This window comes from Anser cygnoides, chromosome 7 (genome assembly GCF_040182565.1).
Source record: "Anser cygnoides isolate HZ-2024a breed goose chromosome 7, Taihu_goose_T2T_genome, whole genome shotgun sequence".
Lineage (NCBI taxonomy): Eukaryota > Metazoa > Chordata > Aves > Anseriformes > Anatidae > Anser > Anser cygnoides.
In genome coordinates, this window is record NC_089879.1 from 1,346,136 (window position 1) to 1,358,596 (window position 12,461).

The window sequence follows — 12,461 nt, forward strand, 5'->3', positions numbered from 1 at the left end:
GCTCACGCGCCAGCGTTGCACAGATCTGGGGGCAAAGTTTGTCAGCTCGTGCAGACACCCACAGCTTCCTTGAGGTCTGTCCCTACCTGCAAAGTTCACGGAGACAACAAGGACAGAGCACAGGAAACATACTGCATTAACAACACTTCAGCACTGCTCTGGAAGCATAGACCCACCTTCGTTCCCAAGGGATGAATTCACTCTGGATGAAGCAGACTCAAGTTCGAGGCACAGAGAGCTAATACAGGCAGCAGTCTCAAGCCCTGTTAGCCAAGGCATGTTGTTGTTCTGCTTCACAGTGCAATTGCCAAAATGTAAAAGAAAACATGTTCTCTGGATGAGAAACGCATTTCTCACTCAGACAAGGAAAGACTACTTCATTTTTTAAAAAATAGTTAGAAAATTGGATATTTCTGAAAAAAATATGAGCTCTGTGAATACGATAAATTAGTTGAGTCCCTGAAGGTCTGCAGTTTCCCAAGGAAACCTCTATGAATTTTGCCACATGTGCAGTATGAATAATTCCTAAAACAATTACCCGGGAAGCTCAGTGGCATCACACCAAGGCTCTGCCTGTCCTGCGGGGACGTGGTCAGCGCGATCCCCTGGCAGCCCAGCCCGCAGCAACCTCACCGTCAGTCCCCAGCGTGCCTGGAGCTAAGACTGGCCGTTTGATTGCATTGCATTGCGATTCTGAGATGCTAATAGCAAGTTAAGATGTGCTCAAAATTCATGAGACCTAATGTGCTGTTTGATGCTAAAGACAGTTGGGCTGTGCCTGTGCTTTGTAACCCTCGAAAGCAACCAAAAAATGATTCCTCTGCACATGGCTGGGAGGCAGAAGGGATACAAGCAGCGTTCATCTGGGTGTAGGCAAGGACTTCCCTAATGTCGGCTGAGAAGGCTGCAATTTTCTGAATGAGACTCATAAGAGAAATTAGTTTCATATCAAAGAGATACAGGGTTTTATAAATATTTATTTAAAAAAAAAAAAAAAGAAAAAAAAACACGGCACTACATAAACAAAATATTTTAAAGCAGTTAAAAAATACCAAGTGCTATGTGACAAGCATGTGGAGATATTTTTTTCTGACCCTAGAAGCATTCATGCAGCTCTGGTACTAGTGTGCCGTGCTGGTATCATCACTGTAAGAGATGCTGGAGAGGGAACAAAGGTGCAGGCTGCAGAGCCGCGCGGAGCACTTCGCTCCCACCCAGCGCTGCGGGTCCTCTCCGTCCCTCTGCCCTCCCAGCAGGTGACCGGGCACATGGGGCTTCTCTACCAACATCAAGAGGAAACGTTGCCTCCCCGAGTTCAGATCTCACCAGAAAATAATGCACTTCACATAGGGCCACTCTAGGCTGAATTAGGAGAGCTGGAATCACCTCGTCCTGCTCCGAGGGCTCGGGAAGTGCTCTGCGGCCCGCAGGGACACAGCTGCAGGGAACGTCTCTCCCAGAGCTCCACTCCTGCAGGAGGCCTTAGCTCAAGGGCCAGTTGCTTGGGCTGCCAACATATCAGACACACGAGGAATTTAGGCAGAGCTCTGCTCCGCGCACATTTACATTTGTTTATGCAGCTGAAATGGAGGCATCCTGCGAACCTTTCCACTCCTATTTGCATGCAGCCCAAGCAGCATGCTTGAGTGGCTCCACAATTAGCTCCGGAGCACGCTGCAAACACAAGCTTTCCCCACTGCTAATATTCCCCTTTTCCCCCCCACCTTCTCCTCCTTCCTCTTCCTCCCAGTTCTCAAAGGCCCCCACCCACCAAACTGCACAGGCACCCTTGCCACCTAGGGTAACGCAGAACGAAAACCAAATCTGTTTGCCAAAAAAATTAATAACAGAAGCAACGTATACTGACACCTTACAAATTCCTATGAGATTTAGAAGTTTGTATGCTGAATTCAAATATCCTCAGCCCATCAGAATAATTTCGTTGTTTGTTCCTTGCCCTTCACTTGAGCTTTATGGCACATTTCTAACAGCAGTGAAAATCACTGCAAAGTTTCACGATGTCTTATGGGTGTATGGAGGTGTGCTTCCTTTACTACCAGGAGAGCTGCATACATACATATATATATATATATATTATTTATAATATTTGCCAAAACATTTGAGTTAGGTCTAGTTGGTTCCTGGCTGGCCAGGACCTCAACAAGGGATTGACTGTGCCCAGTGGCTGCCAGCAGCCTTTTTAGCCCCATGCCCAAGAAAGAAATACAGGCACAAAACCAATATCCATATAATTGGTTCCTCCGATCAGGCAAAGATCTGAATACATGTCTGAACAATAAATAAATAAATAAATAAATAAATAAATAATAAAACAAGTTTCACCTTAGACGTGTCACTGGCAAAACAACCACACCAACTTGTTTAAAAGCAGCCTGCTCTGTGCAAGCCTGTGGTGACATCTCTGAGTGCCAGGTACCCAAGGGTAATGGGATAGGGGGATGGAAGTGGCAGCTTGTTGTTTTCACATAAATAGATATTACTTATGAAAAAAATAATAATCTGAATGTCTTCCATCAGTTCCCAGCAAAGAAATAAATAAATAAACAAACTTTGTGTTTTCCTCAGACTGCACGAGAAGCCGTCTTGCTCTAAAGTCAGTTCTGCGGCCCACTATTTCAAGCCCCTCACAGTTAGCTCTGTGCAGACTGTTTGCCTTCTCCCACAGAGTCAGTGTATTCTTAGGTGAGTAATGTGAACAATAAATAAAATAGTTATTATCAACTGGATGTCATTAGAAGGCTTAGGATTACTTTGTGCCAGTAGATCCAATTTATCACAGATCCTCTGGGACAGACATTATTTAAGATTAGCATTAACTCTAATCACAGGGGTTAAAATTATGAGGGCATAACAAACTTCTTAAATCAAAGAAAACGTCGCTATAGGAAATACCCGATTTGTTATAAAATAGCCCAGCTGCCTGAGTCAAGAGCTCACAATATTCCCCTCAAACAGTTCATCCTTCTACACTTCATTATTCTCAGCCTTTTATGCATTCAGGAAAAACAAACAAACAAGCAAACAAACCTCTTCTATTCTGCTACTCTCAGCACATCATTACAGCACACAGCCCATTACGCTGCAGAGTTTCATGTCTGAAACAAAGCTATAGACAGAAATTGCTATTTCCACAACTGGCCCATGCAAGCGTCCTAACTGTTGGAATAAAAAAGCAGGAGGAGGGTTCATTTCTCTGGAGGGTGGAGGAATGATATCTCCGTGGAGGGACCTTTTAACTCTGTGAGAGGAACAGCAACACGGCATGGGGGTGAGACCTGCAATGCCACAGTCACTGGCTCACAGGTACAGAACTGCTATTTGGGAACACTGAAGATGTAATGCATTTTAAAAGCCAAGGCAAGAAAACCCAATTTTCTGAAAAAATGTATTTAAGACAAATGACATTTTACACACCGGAACCTCAGGGTTAAGGATACTAAATATCATTCATGCTGATGTGTTATTATTTTTCCACTTCACTGAAACTCAGCTTACCAGCAGAAGAGACTCCCACGTTGTTTTGACCTCGACCATGACAAAGAATAGCAACTGTCCAGCTAATATTGATGATGGGTCTTCTGAGCAGAAAATGCTGGAGTTACACTGCAGGTGGGAGCTGGGGATACCTGACATTCTTCACAACAACAGATAGAAATGAAACTCTAAGTTCATTTAATTGCTGTATTAATTCCTATACTGTATTAATTGAATCTACGTTAAATTTAATTGAACAAAATTTATGTAAGTGTGACCGAGGTGTGAGCCACTGCGTGTGCGCCCTGGGTGTGAGCTGCTGCGGCCGTACTCTTCCTCCCCAAAATCTGTGGGAGCAATCAGCAAGGCTGAGCGCACCTCCAGCGCTGCTCCACGAGTGCTGGCAATTAAAAGCCTTGGTGCGGTGTGTAAAACAGAGCATTTCATTCTTTTATCTCGTTCTAAGTTGTTCAAACTGTTAACTGTTGTTAAGATTCAGCTCAGTCATGTAACATGTGCCGCCTGTGGAAATTAGCCATACAGTAATCTGGACGTCTCCTTAGAAGAGTTGTGAACTCATAACTGCTCTAACAAGTGCCAAGAGTGGTTTGCTGAGGTGAGCCAGCAACATGGATGTCGGTAGCAGTCAGGGAGAGGAATCAGAGGCAAAAAGTGCAAAAGAAAACCTAGGTAATCCAGTTATAGGAGCACATTTTCCCTGCTAAAAATAAATTACAGATTTTTCATTTCTTGCATTATTTGACGAAGTATGAGGGCTTCCATAAGGCGCAGCTGTAAGCACACACATTTACAAAGGCTTCCCCAGTAACAACTGTTGACAAACGTTTAGTTTATAGCAGTGTCATCTTAAACAGTGTCGGGGAAATGATTTTAAACAACTTGAATGTAGCAGTAATTAAGGATTTATTATATAATTTTATGGTAAATAATAAGGTTAGACAAGTTTAGATTTTATAGTAAACAACGTCAGATTTTTAACAGCACAGTAACAATCAGTATCTGAGTATTAGTCAATTAACACAACGATCTGCAGGAATTTGCTACAATACAAACAGCGACTTAGTTCCAGATTTGAGAATGGCAAGGTTCACCCCAGACTTACTGCAGGGTCCTGGGGGAGCTCTAACCCCAAGCATGCACTTCCCAAATCCCCCTTAAGGTGAATTACTCACCCTTCTGCCTCATCAGTGTTGGTCTGTGGACAAGCTCTTCCTCGAGGAGCCAGCCCTGAGAGGCTGGGGGAGACGGGGGGCGCGGGCAGCTCAGGAAGTTCGTGCTTGGGGTTGCTATTCGTGGGAGTGCAATGCCAGCATCTCTTGGTCAGTAATCTTCTGGGATTCAGGTCTTTTTTAACTTTGTTTATAGTTCAGGTTGTGCAGTCCCCTCCCCTTAGCACTGAATTGTGCCTTTGGTAATTAGCCGTGCCACAGGGACCCTGAATAGGGTCACGGTAGAGGCCTGGATGTCCCATGACCACATCACATAAATGACAGGGGAGTGGGGCAGCGTCGGGCTTCGCTGCACTCTGTAAATAGCAGAGGAGTGATGCCATGATGGCTTCTCTGTTAACAACAGCCAGGTGATGAGGCCGTGCCATGTTAATTAGATAAAGTGATTGACTCGTAGTCAAGCTCAGATTCCTTATTATGTTGTTCATGGACTCTGACACGGTTCATCAGTTTCCCACGCAAGATTTCATGGCGCCGAGTGCCTGGTGCTCTGCAGCCGCCCTGTTCAAGGGCCGGCCATGTGGAGGCCTAGTGCGGCCCAGCAGCCCGAGCCAGACTCACAGCAAGGGCAGGAGCCAACCCAGCCCGCTGCAGGGCCCGTCCTCGTGCAGCCTGCCGGCAGAGCCTGCCGGGTCTTCCAGCGCCTGCCTTCAGACACAGCAGAGCCCCCCTGCAGCAGACAGCAGAAATCCTTCATCCCACCATGCCAGCGCCTGACCTCACAGGCACGCTAGTGGGACAACACGGATAAATTCAGCCCAGGAAATTGAAGATATGTATTATGCATTCGTAACTAGGAGAATGTTATGTATGATCCTGACCTTTTAAGATCAACTGCATATTACTAAGAGAGAAGCAGTGGCTCCTGCAGGTCCGTAAATATTGCTGCACACAGAGCTGCCCACAGCTCCGTGCACGTGGGGCTGGCATCGCTCTGCCTCAGCACCCGCAGCATGGCTCAGCACAAAGCTCACCTTCAGGAGCCACCTTTCCATTTATTAGATGTAGCACCCCTTTTAAATCTTTCCCTGTTCCGCTGTAGGAAAATAATAGAAGATTGAAAGTGTCCTCTCTGAGTTACTTGAGTAGTTATTTATTTATTGCTCCCCACCTCCTTGGAAAAGCCAACCTCCGCCCCGCCGAGCGGCTCAGCCCAGCGCACGCAGCGATGCAGCAGGCTGCAGCCCAGGAGCCTCAGGAGCCAGTTAGGGCTCAATGGCATCGTTCAGCAAGAGCTGACCTTCTCTGTTCCCAATATCTCTTTCCTGCTGGTATCTTTTTATTATTATTATTTCTGGAAACCAGAAGCATTTTTAAATCATGACTCACTGAATGCCAAGCAACATTTTTTGGGGAGCTTCTCAGGCAAGGTTTAAATGAACAAGGAGAAATCTAACACAGTAGGGCCTGAAGAGAACTATATTTTCAATAAATGTGCCAGAAATCACACCGCATCCCATTTTGATACACGGGTTCCCTAGAATGACAAAATTTGTGCTTTCAAGAGTGCCAAGTCTCCAGCACTTTCATTCCACTTGTGCCATGGGAGATGAACCCCCAGGAGGCAGGTTCAGGTGACTCAGCGTGGTTTTGGGGAGCTAACTCTAGCCACACACATCTGCATAGCTGAAGGCGTGACTCATTTTTGGCAGAAACACCAGAAGTTTGTTACAAAAAACAAACCTGCCACTTTATCTAATTAGCTTCTGTTAGTGAAAGCTCATTCCCAGCAGGATGGTGTTCACAGCAAATTCCTCCTGACTCACAGCAACGTGTGTAAGAGCAGACAGTTCAATCACACAAGCAGAAACCTGATGTGTGCAACTGCAATCTCTTCAGACATCAGCCTTCAGCAGTTACTGAGACAGCCTTGGAAGCGGAGCTGGGAGAAGATGGATTGTGTTACAGGACGTGAGAGAGCTGCCACCCACCAACGCAAAATGAGTTTTTTACAGCAAAGATGGAGGCACCCAATGAATCCATAACTGAACCTCATCGCAGCGCTGTTAACGTGGGAGGCATCAGAGCTTGCCATCAGCTACACGTTGCTACCTGAGCCCTCTTCCTTTCCAGTTTACGGGCACAGTGCAGTTCCCCCCCGTTGTGACGCGGTGCAGGACCCAGCCAAAGCTGCGGGGCCGGGGCTGCAGCACCAGCGGGCAGGGGGCGGCTGTTGGCAGCTGTGCGAGGCTGGCAGCAAGGGACAGAAAAAAGAGAAAAAACAAGAGTACCTTGGAGACGATCTGAGCAGCAAGGGCAAGGATGAGCCACTCCTTCACAAGCTGTACTCATTGGCCATACATTTCCAAACATACACAGTAGTTCCTTCTGCACCAAGAGGGCAAAAGGTTCTGTGAACAAGCAGGACTTTTTCAAAGAAACACCAGGTTTTAACACCACTTCCTCCTAAGAGAAATCACTTTAAAAGGATTTAATTTGTGCTACCCAGCAGGCAAAAGTTGCCCAGAGTTGCAGTTTACAACAGGATAAAGGACAAGGCTGGTGTAAATGTACATGCAGAGCACAGGCTCTTGCTAAATAAACTCATTACATCCAACTTTGTGCCACCTCTACATGGCAAATATGTAATATCTAGTTGTTCCTAACATGGTGCATTGTAACAGAAGAAAAGCCCCTCAAGCCTGGGCCGTAAGAGGCAAGGGCAAACCGCAGCCCTTTGATGGTGCTGCTGCCTTGGGGCCAGCCCTTCCCTGTGCACTTGGGGGCTGCATCCCCTGCGTGCCCCAGGGGTTCTACGAATCTTGAGTCCCTGGGGCTCAAAGGTTGCTCCCACCTTTGGGGTTCCACCCTGTGGCCAACCCCACCCAGCTGCCCAGAGTTTAAACAGGGAGAATAAATCCTGACCATTTATTTTTAGGGACTTTTAAGCCAGTATTTTTCATTGTCTTGCCTGATCTCCTCCTTTATAAAGTAGAATAAAATAAAATCTCTAAGGGTTTTCTTGGAGCTCCTGTTTCAATAGTGCAGCTACTGCTGGGAATAATTCTGTCACTTTTTTCAGGCTTTTGTTGGTCGATATGACACACTACTGCCTAGGGATTTGAGGTGGGGGATTTTCTTCCCCATCTCGAGAGGGCGCGAGGTGTCTGTTCTGAGGACAATCCTCATAAATGTTGGTAGGCATTTCCAAAAGCGAAGGTTCTGATTTTTTTTCCCCCCCCAGCACAATTACTCTTATTTTGCCCTGAAGTACCCTGCAAATGTCTCCTACTACCAGGTAGGGCAGACTAGAGATGTGGAGCCAAGACTTGGTCCAGGAGGGTATTTCTGACCTAACAGGAGGAATTTAGTACCTCTTCTTTTCAAATAAGAAAGATGGTGGCACAATTCCTGTTTTGTTTTGCTTCCCATTCGCTGTTCTTTAGAGAGTCTCCATCCTGCAAGGACTTCAGCATATATTTATCTCTGCCAATATCCTCAGAGACTGCAGTAGTACAAAAAAGCTGCTTGTTTATTGGAGCAGGGGAGGCACGCACAGAGGTTAGGAGGCAAATAATCTACATATATATAAACTTTCCGAAATTAATTTCTTCTCTCTGAGATTTACACTGCCATCCTTAAATAGGGAATAACATTACATTATGCAAGTAGTCCAATAAAGTCATTAATTCATCCTAAAGCCTGCTCTGCCACCCCCTTTCCAACTGTAAACTTGGGGAAAAAGAGCAAAACAAAACAAATCAAAACAAACGACAACAACAAGACCAAACCACACACACAATTCCTACGGTATTTCGAGCTCATAACAAAGTCAGGGTGCACGCACACAAGAAGGCTTCCACTGACTTAGAGGAGTCTGAAGATGCCCCAGGACTGCCCCTCATCCTTCTCGCACGTCCACCTCCTGTGCCAACATGGGCATCAAACCACAGCCTACGACAGACTGCCAAATTTCTGAGTTTGTCACAATGAATAATCTGGACACTGGTTTAAACTCCCTATTTTAAGGAACGAGATTTTGCTTGACTTTACCAGTGGTTCAAAGACTGCTCTGCATTGCTGCTCAACGCGGCTAAAACAGGGTAGGCTTCTTACACGCGTGGGCTCTTCCTTTTAACTCCATATCCAGCTTTCACAGCTTCAGTGGTTATTTATGAATCCCAACATTATTAATCAATCTTTTTTCCTTACTGAAAAATACAATCAGCGACATCATCAGCAAATTTGGCAACTCCTGAGCCTGAGACCATTGTCTGCCATCTGAGCAGCACTAAGTTTGATCTATGACCTGTCTGCCTTCCCGCTAATTCTCTCTGTCTGCTAAACTGTTCCTCTCATGAAAAGCCTTTCATCTCATTTATAAGCAAAATATGGTATTCTTTCCATCATGGTAAAACAATTTGTGGCAGAGTGCTGCACGCACATGCAGTGTATTATAGTTGAGCTACCCAGTGCCAGCGTGGGCATCCTACAAACTTGGTGTGCAGGGCAAACAAGGAAAATAGACATTGATGCTCTGGGTCAGGATTGGTTTATCTTTTCCTTTTGCATCCTCATTTTTATTTTTTGAAGTAGAGAAACTGTCTTTTTCCTAAAAAACTTTCATAACCACTTTTCTCCACCTCTGGGTAGCAATATAAAGGCTTCAAAATGTTATAATTTTCTAACATACACTATTGAAAGGCTTTGATATTAAAATAAACAGCTGTAAATTATTTCTTCTTATTATTATTTTAAGAATAGACACCCTCGCTGTGTATTGGCAAATTGAGAACAGAATTCATTGGATGTTCCTCAAGGAGCAGCTTTGTGCTGCTCACCACTTGGTCACCATTCAAGTCCTAAGCAGTAAAATAAAGTTCATCCAATTTAATCTCTTGAAGCCTTGTGAAGAAAACAGAGAGCGAACTTGTCACACTGTGCAGTTTTGCCATGATGCTATTAGTTTGTGCTGTCCCCACAAATCGGTCATAATACTTAGCACTTAAAAAATAGGTTATGAACACTCACTGATTAATCCTCCCAAAGACCTCAGGAGATACCTAAAGAGATATTAGCTTCTCTATCTAAAGAGAGCAAAATTGAGATAGCAGGGATTAAACAATAAACTGACCCAGTGGCAAAACTGATGTCCTGCTGCATTTCCTAATCCTTTATCATCTGTGCTCTGGCTAAGATTTAAGTTGCTGACAATACCTGAAGCCCTGCTTTAAAGGCAGCGATAGCTCTCACTGCACCAGGATGCACACTGGCTCGGGAGGTGGGCCCCATGGCAGCCTCTTGCCCTGCGCCCCCACTTCGTGTTCTCCCCACGGAAAGCCAGTGCTGCCTTCCCAACACCCACCCAGCCCCGAGTTCAGCAGCGGGGACTCACGCAGAATAAATACTCCGAGTACACCCACTATCCCCCTGCAAGTTTTTTGCTCCCTCCAGTGAGACCCTCTGTAAAATCACTTTGAACTACCTGTCATGAGGCAAAATCCTCACCTGCCATTTCCTACACCAAATATCCAGACCTCCTTAGAGGCCTCTGTAAACATGCATCACGTACATATATGTGTGTTTGTGGAAGCGTACTAACAACCACTTCAGTATTCCCCCAAACTGGGGAAATCTAATTTGCTGCCCAGCCATGTGAAGCCAATTGCCAAGTTTCAGTCTATGATGTGTTTTGCCAATGACTGGCTGCATGCCTTTGACAACGGTGGTTTATAACAGACACACCAAGAATTACTTAACCAAAGCTTTGTATGGATGCAAGTGCCGTGATGTTATACACAAATAGCACATTATGCCTCCTAAGATTGTAATGTTTGGCGTAGCTGCATGTAACCTACCGTATAAACTCCAGGGTACATTAAGATCATTTATATAGCTGTTTCTCCAGGATAATCCCCAGAAGATTAGATAAATTATATGATTTTCATGTGCAGGAGCTACACCAAATTCTTTTGATTAATCGAAAGCCATTAATGGTAATGGTAATGAGTTTGCCACTAAGAATACTATAAAATATGTAAAGCCTCAATGACTCTCAATAGATCTTGGCAAGTGCCTCATTTAACCTTCACAGCTCATGAAAAACTGTTCGAACTTCTTCGTTTTAGACATGAAAACTATTGATTGTTTACAGCATTGTATGACCTTTTCTGACAAGTGGGAAAAATTATGAGATATCAGGTTGTAATTCAATCACGCAATATGCTCTAAATTATGTTGGGTTTCAAAATGCCGATGCTGTTTCTGCACATTTATTTTAGCTTTGAGTATCATCTAAGTCTTTGGAGAAGATATGTATGAACCCTGTTTCAAACTGCAATGTTCCTTAAATGGCCCTGAGTGCTGATAAACTGTTAATATCCATAAGGTATCAGACCTGAAAAGTTACTCTAAACATCAACTAAATGATATTTAGCCGTTATATATAAAACAGATTATATCACGTGGACCAAAATCCTATTTCAGGAAACGTGTGCAAAGACATGCCCTGCCTCAAACCACTAGTGACCAGATGATCTCTAGCTAACATAAAGTATTATTTAATCTAACAGCATTTGATAATGGTCCACTGAGCCACCCATTATCCTGGACACTAGCTTCAAACAAAGTCTTTTCACTGCTGATCACACGGCCCACAGGAATTCAAGAATTAAAAATATAATGTGACAGCAATTTTTCACCTCCTATGGGATCTCATTTATCTTCCTCCTAATCATATTCTCACTGTTTATTTTACTTCAAAGTCTTCTGCTCTTTCATCGTCAGAACTACACCTCCAATGGTGAGAAAATATTGTATTTCACTGTACCCCTGTAATTACAAGTAATAAGTGACCACTGAAATGGGTCTTTGGGAGCGCAATGTTAAAGAAACATTTTAGAAACTATTAGAAAAATATTTTGTTGTGGATTCTTTTGGTGTAGAACAACTCTGTAGATATTAGACATGAAAGAAAGACGTTGCTGGTGGTTATCTATGATTTTTTTTTGAAAGACAGACCATTTCCCCTACATCAATAGAAAATTTTTGCTTAGAAGTAGATGACATCTCTGCCAATGCCGGCAGCTGTAAGAGACAAAAGTCAACTCGAAAGTTCCTATGTTCTCTAATTGCTTTGCTCTCCTACGGGTCAGTAAGTTTTGCAGAACTGCAGCTCACCACAACCTCCCCTTGAAGACATCCCACCAGCAATCATTTCCTGTATGTAAATACACATTTCACATATTTTGTAGAACGCTCAACCCATTTCCAGTGTTGTGACTTGTTTGTAACTAATAAGATTTAAAAATAAATAAATAAATTACAAGTGGAAAGCTTTTAGTGTGCCATTTCAGTGAAGGAATCTCATCTTAAGAGACCACAGGGAAGAAGCAGGTTTTATTCTGCTTTGTCGGACCTTTAGTTCTCCACCTAGGATTTTTTCCAAACTAATACCTATTGAATCAAATTATCTTTCCATAAGTGACTCTAATGCTCAAACTGAAGTAGAAATGATGAGAAAAATACATGCAGCGGAACATAAATAATGGTAAAAGTTGGGATTTGAAGCCTGTAAGCGACCTGTCAGAGCACCAGTCTTTCACAAGAAATGATGAGCAGAATACCTTTCCTGGGCTGTTTTGAGTTAGAATGTTTCCATCCACACATAAGGTTAATGTGAAAGCTTTCTACGTGTGCCTAAAAATAGGACTGTAACCATTTTTCTGTAATGGACATTAAAGATCTGGGTCTGCTGTAACCAGCTGAATATAGACA